The sequence below is a fragment of the Myotis brandtii genome, unplaced genomic scaffold (assembly GCF_000412655.1).
Source record: "Myotis brandtii unplaced genomic scaffold, ASM41265v1 scaffold208, whole genome shotgun sequence".
NCBI classification, from domain to species: domain Eukaryota; kingdom Metazoa; phylum Chordata; class Mammalia; order Chiroptera; family Vespertilionidae; genus Myotis; species Myotis brandtii.
In genome coordinates this window covers 2,362,276-2,367,557 of record NW_005357764.1, presented here as the reverse complement: position 1 = coordinate 2,367,557, position 5,282 = coordinate 2,362,276, and positions in this window count along the sequence as shown.

The window sequence follows — 5,282 nt, the reverse complement described above, 5'->3', positions numbered from 1 at the left end:
TTAGGGTCAAATCCAACTTCATAATGTGCTTTCAAGCCCCTGCAGACTTACTGACCTGCTGGGCTGTATCATTCATTATGTACTTCCTCCCCCAAAGCACATACATGCACGCACACGCATGTACACACCCATTTTCACTAGCACAGACATCCATTTCACTCAACCCCCCATATTCACGCACACACACACATACACCCATATTCACGCACACATATATATGCGTACCACCTCTCTGGGTTCCTCTATGGTTCACATCTCTCTCATCGTGGCCTCTACCCTCCTGCCTGGCTTTCATCAACCTCCTCCTCCCCTGTGAGCCTTCTCTGTCCGCCAGCTCCCTCAGGGTCCCACAGCCTCCAGTTTTCCCCTAACCAGACTCATGTCACTCTGCACTTACACCTCCGGGTCTCCGCCTAGACTTAGGTCCCTGGATGGGGACATAGCTCCTACTGTTCACCACTGGGTCCGCAGGCTTTGGGCTTATGGGACTCGAAGTGGTGGGGGAGGGCTCATCACCAAAGTGGGGACACAGGGGGAGGGGTAGTCTTACAGACAATGGTGGGCACTGGGTCTTGGGAAGGTGAACTGGGTGGCTGTGGGACTTATGGGGGAACGTACAGGAGCAGCTGTGAGATAGGATTTTGTTGTTGTTGTTGTTAATCCTCACCCCAGGATATTTTTTCCATTGATTTTGTTTTTTTGAGAGAGTGGAAGGGAAGCCGGGAGGGAGGGCAAGATGGAGGGAGGGAGGGCAAGGTGGAGGGAGGAAGGGAAGGAGAGAGAGAGAGAGAGAGAGAGAGAGAGAGAGAGAGAGAGAGAGAAACATCAATGTAAGGGAGACACATTCATTGATTGCCTCTGGCATGTGTCCCAACCAGGGTTGGGGATAGAACCTGCAACCCAGGCATGTGCCCTTGATCAGGAACTGAACTTGCAACCCTTCAGTGCACGGGCCAACACTCTAACTACTGAGAAACATTGGCCAGGGCTCTGAGATAGATTTGAAGCACCAGAGAGGTCTGGCTGGAATTCTTTGGATCTGGTTTTTAGCAGCATAAAAAAAAGAATGAGTTGGAAGGTCACTGGCCCACAAGGGTCAAGCAGGCATCAGATTTGAGTGGTATGGACTGTGTCCATCTTCATTTTTTGGCTCTAGATGGTGAAATGGGCACAGGGAAGTATTTTTCTCCCATAAGAAAAACAGCAGAGTAAGTAAGATGATTCAAGACTCCTGATTGAAGTGGGAATGGTGGGGACTGTGGTAAACTAGAGAGCAATCGCCCCTTCTAGCACTAAGTTCTACTAGCTGATTAGGAATTCATTTATTCTTATTTTTTTAGAGGGGGGGGAGAAGAAGAAGAAGGAGAAAAGAAAAGAGAGGAGAGGAGAAGAAAAGAGAAAGAAGAGAAGAGAAGAGGAGAGAAGAGAGAGAAACATTGATGTGAGAGAGATACATCAATCAGTTGCCTCCCCTACACGCTCTGACTGGGGTTTGAAGCCACAACCCAGGTATGTCCCTGACTGAGAATCGAACCTGCGACCTTCTGGTGCACAGGACGATGCTCCAATCAACCCCACTGGCCAGGGCAGGAATTCATTTATTAATCCACATATGCGTTGTTCTTGGTACTAGGGATACAGCAGTGAATAAGAAACGCATGGTCCCTGCCTTCCAGGTGTGGAAAGATTGGGGGACAAGCAATCCACAAGTAAACAAATAAATCATGTAATTTCAAATAATAATAGATGCTGTGAAGACAAAGGAGTGGGCGGCTGGTTTAACACATGCTTGAGGAAGGCCCCTCTGAGGAGGTAACAGCTGAGGCAGCCATGAAAGGCCTGGGGGGCTGGAGTGGAATTGGAAGGGGGAGAAGTAGGAGGCAGGTGGGAGCCCAGCATGCAGGCCATGGGGGAGAGGCGAGGGCTTATCCTAAGGGTACTGGGAACCCCTGGAGTGTCTTAAGCAGGGAAGTAAAGGTAGCTCTTGCGTGGCCAGCTCTCATTTTTTGAGCAAAGTCATCAACTTGGATTTTTCTATATTTTAAATGTTGCTTAATTTAAAAAATACTACACAGGCCAGAGAACTCACTTTTGCGGGCCAGTGTTGACCCCTAGGTCACTTGCTTGAGACCTCTGATCTATCTGGTCCTTTGGGCTATAGAAAAGGATGTAATAAGCCAGGTAGACTGGGTGGATGGCCACGAAAGAGAGGGCCCAAGTTCTGGAGAGGGCTGGGTCTGCCTGCCACGCCCCCTCTCAGAACCTCAGTTTCCTCTTCTGGAAAATGGGAATTCAATAGCTGCCTGGCAGGTGTAGGGGGAGCTGGGGATGGAGCTGGAGGGAGTTAACAAGGCTGTAGGAGGGGTGCTCTGAGTCCTCACTACCCCTTATCTCACCCTGAGTAGCCCAGCCCTGGGTCCCCTCACACTAGTCCCTCCAACAAGCTCCCTCCCCCTGGGTGTGGCCTAGCAGGAAGACAGGACAGCTCCCCAGTTACCAGCTCTGTGACCTTAGGTAAGTCCCTTCTTCTCACTGGGGACCCTGGCAAACCCACCCCCTGCTCCCACAGGGCTGTTGTGAGAATTAACGAAGATGAGAGGTGTGCGCAGCTCTGCACTTTGGGGCTGGCTGTGTCTGTGGAAGGCCTGTTTTTATCTACTCAGCCTGTCAGCGCCCAGCTGTGCTCCCGGGAGGGGGCAGGGGAGGGAGGGCCTGCAGCAGAGGCACAGACCGGCAAACCCAGTCCTCAGCTACGCTTGTTTGACCCAGAGTGCTAAAACATTTTTTTAAAAAAGGAATTAACTTCTAAAAGTTAGAGGATTTCATGTGAAAACCATATTTCCAGGTCCTCTTGGAAAACTAAAAATTGGCAATCTGAGCGTGCTTTCTGCATGGCAACAGTCAGCAGGAGCCAAGCAGTGGCTGCCTCGTTAGATGGAGGTGTAGTCTCTAATTAGCCACAATTGCCAGCCCTCCCTGTGGGGTCCTGCACATAGGGCTGATGTTGGTTGCCATGGGTCACTGTATTTGTACCATCATTTTCCTCATAGCCAGCCTCTCATGTACGTTATCCATCTAGCCTGTAGCCACCTGAGTTTTGACCCTTGACTAGATAGAAAGGTGGGAAGTGACCTCACACACAAGGCCCCGTGTTTATGTGCAGACCCCGGACATCGGCCATGCAGGTGTTGTGTTCTTACTTTTCAGGGAGGAAACTGAGGTCCTGAGAGGCAGGCAGGGCCTAGCTGGTAACATGCCCCTTCCGAAAGGCCCACCTGGAAGAGGCTGGTGTCTCCGTTCCCAGCTCAAGGTTCTTGGACTTGGGATCAGTTTTGGGATAGGGACAGAGAGCCTGGCCAGGGTCAGAAAGATGTGGGGTCAAGCCTGAGCATGGACTTGCTCCATGACTTTGGATGGGTCTTTCCCAATCTGTGAAATGGGGGAGGGGATGCAGGTTATATTTAGAAGAGCTGGCCCAGCCCAAGGTTGAAGATCAGCCAAGATACCATTCCCAGAGGCTCTGCTGCTCACAGTTCTGCTGGGCCCGTCCTGGCTCGTGAAAAAGCTTTGATACCATCCAGCCACTTCTCCAAGAGGCAGTTCAAGCCTGGGGTGCCACCTTCTCACCACCCCCACCCTCTTTCTAGAACCCAGTTCCATCACTCTCCCACTGTGTGCTCAGCCCTGGGCCCAGCACTCTCAGGCTCCCTTTAACATCTGGACTCTACAAAAATCTCATGAGGGGAGCATTATCATCCCATTTCACAGATGAGGACACAGGTCAGAGGGAGAAAAGACTTGACACCAAGGGCACACAGATGGGGTGGGGGACTGTGGTTCAAAGCCGATTGTTTCTGAACCCAAAACCTGGGTTCTTCCTACTGGTATCAGCTAAGATCTTGGACACTGACCCTTGATTCTTAAAACCCCTTTCTGCTTTTGGTGGGTAGGCCAAAGGTCTTTCCCATGCCCTGGTCCTAACAGGCAGAGTACCAGGAACATTCAGGAGAGGAAGCAAGAGTGTCCCCCAGGCACACCCCACCTACAGGAACCACAAACCCCACGAGCAGATGACCCCTTAGGGTGTGGGCCAGCTCACCCAGTGTGCAGTGGGAGTGTAGAGTGCACCAGCCTAGGCCAGCCTGGGAGCCGGGATTTGGCTCTTGCATTCTGCTCAAGAAGAGCTTGGTGTACACATGAGCAACCTGCATATGCATAAAATAGCCTGTTTGTGTCACATGGGGGCCACTTGGGCCCTGGGGGTGTGCACATGTGTGGCTACATGGCCTCAGAGTCTCATGGGAGAGCTGGCCTGGAGGTGTGCCCTGCTCCTGGGCAGAGCAGCCCCTATAAATGCCCATTCTGGCTCAGAGACCTAGCCAGCCCGTTCCTCTCCCTCTAGGATTTCTTCCCAGGGCTGCCAGCCACCAGCGAACACTTCCTCTCATAGTAACAGGACCTATAAAGGCTTGTGGGCTTTGACAGGCGTGAGTGTGTGCCTGTGTCTGTCTGACAATCCTGTCTGCTGCCCCTCACCCTCTCATCCCCTCGTCTCCCAGTACCCTCACGGCAGCGAAGCTCCCTGCCTGGGGCTGGAGGTAAGAAAGAGCTTAAGGAGGGTGATGGCCAAACCTCCTTCCAGAAATGGCCCCCAGATCATCCATGCACCCATCCATCCCCAAGAGGGCAAGAGTGTGCTCACTGGGGCTGAATGTGGGGGAAGGTGGATGTTAAGCTAAGAGACAGAGCGTGTGTGACAGGGAAAGTGTACACAGGTGTGACGGCCTACTCCAGGGTCCGGGGATACAGGAGGGACACCATGGTGAGCAGGTGTGAACAGGCACACGCAGGCCAGAGCAGGGTGGCTGCGAGTGTGTCGGGATCAGGGAGTACTGTTGAGTTGAGTATGCTGTGATAGCGATGGCTGGTGTGAGTGCGTAGCTATGCCTGGGTGTGTACGCAAGGCTCCCACTGGGTGTTCTGGGTGGGTGCACAGGTGGCCAAGTGTATGAGTCTGATGGAATGACCCAGGCCCACAGTGTACGTGTGTGGACCTGTGGCCTCATGCGTTGTGTGACAGTGTGCGATGGGACCCCAGAGTGTGTGCCACACTAAGTGTGCGACGGCGCGTGTGCTCAGGGTCTCACGAACAGCAGAGCCACTCGAGCACTGAGCTGGCTCTAGGAGAGAAAGGAATCAACGCGGGCGGACCCCTCCCCGCGATAGCGGGAAGCGCCCCCCGCCCCCCTCCCCCCATGGCCATGCGGAACAAAGGGGCTGCG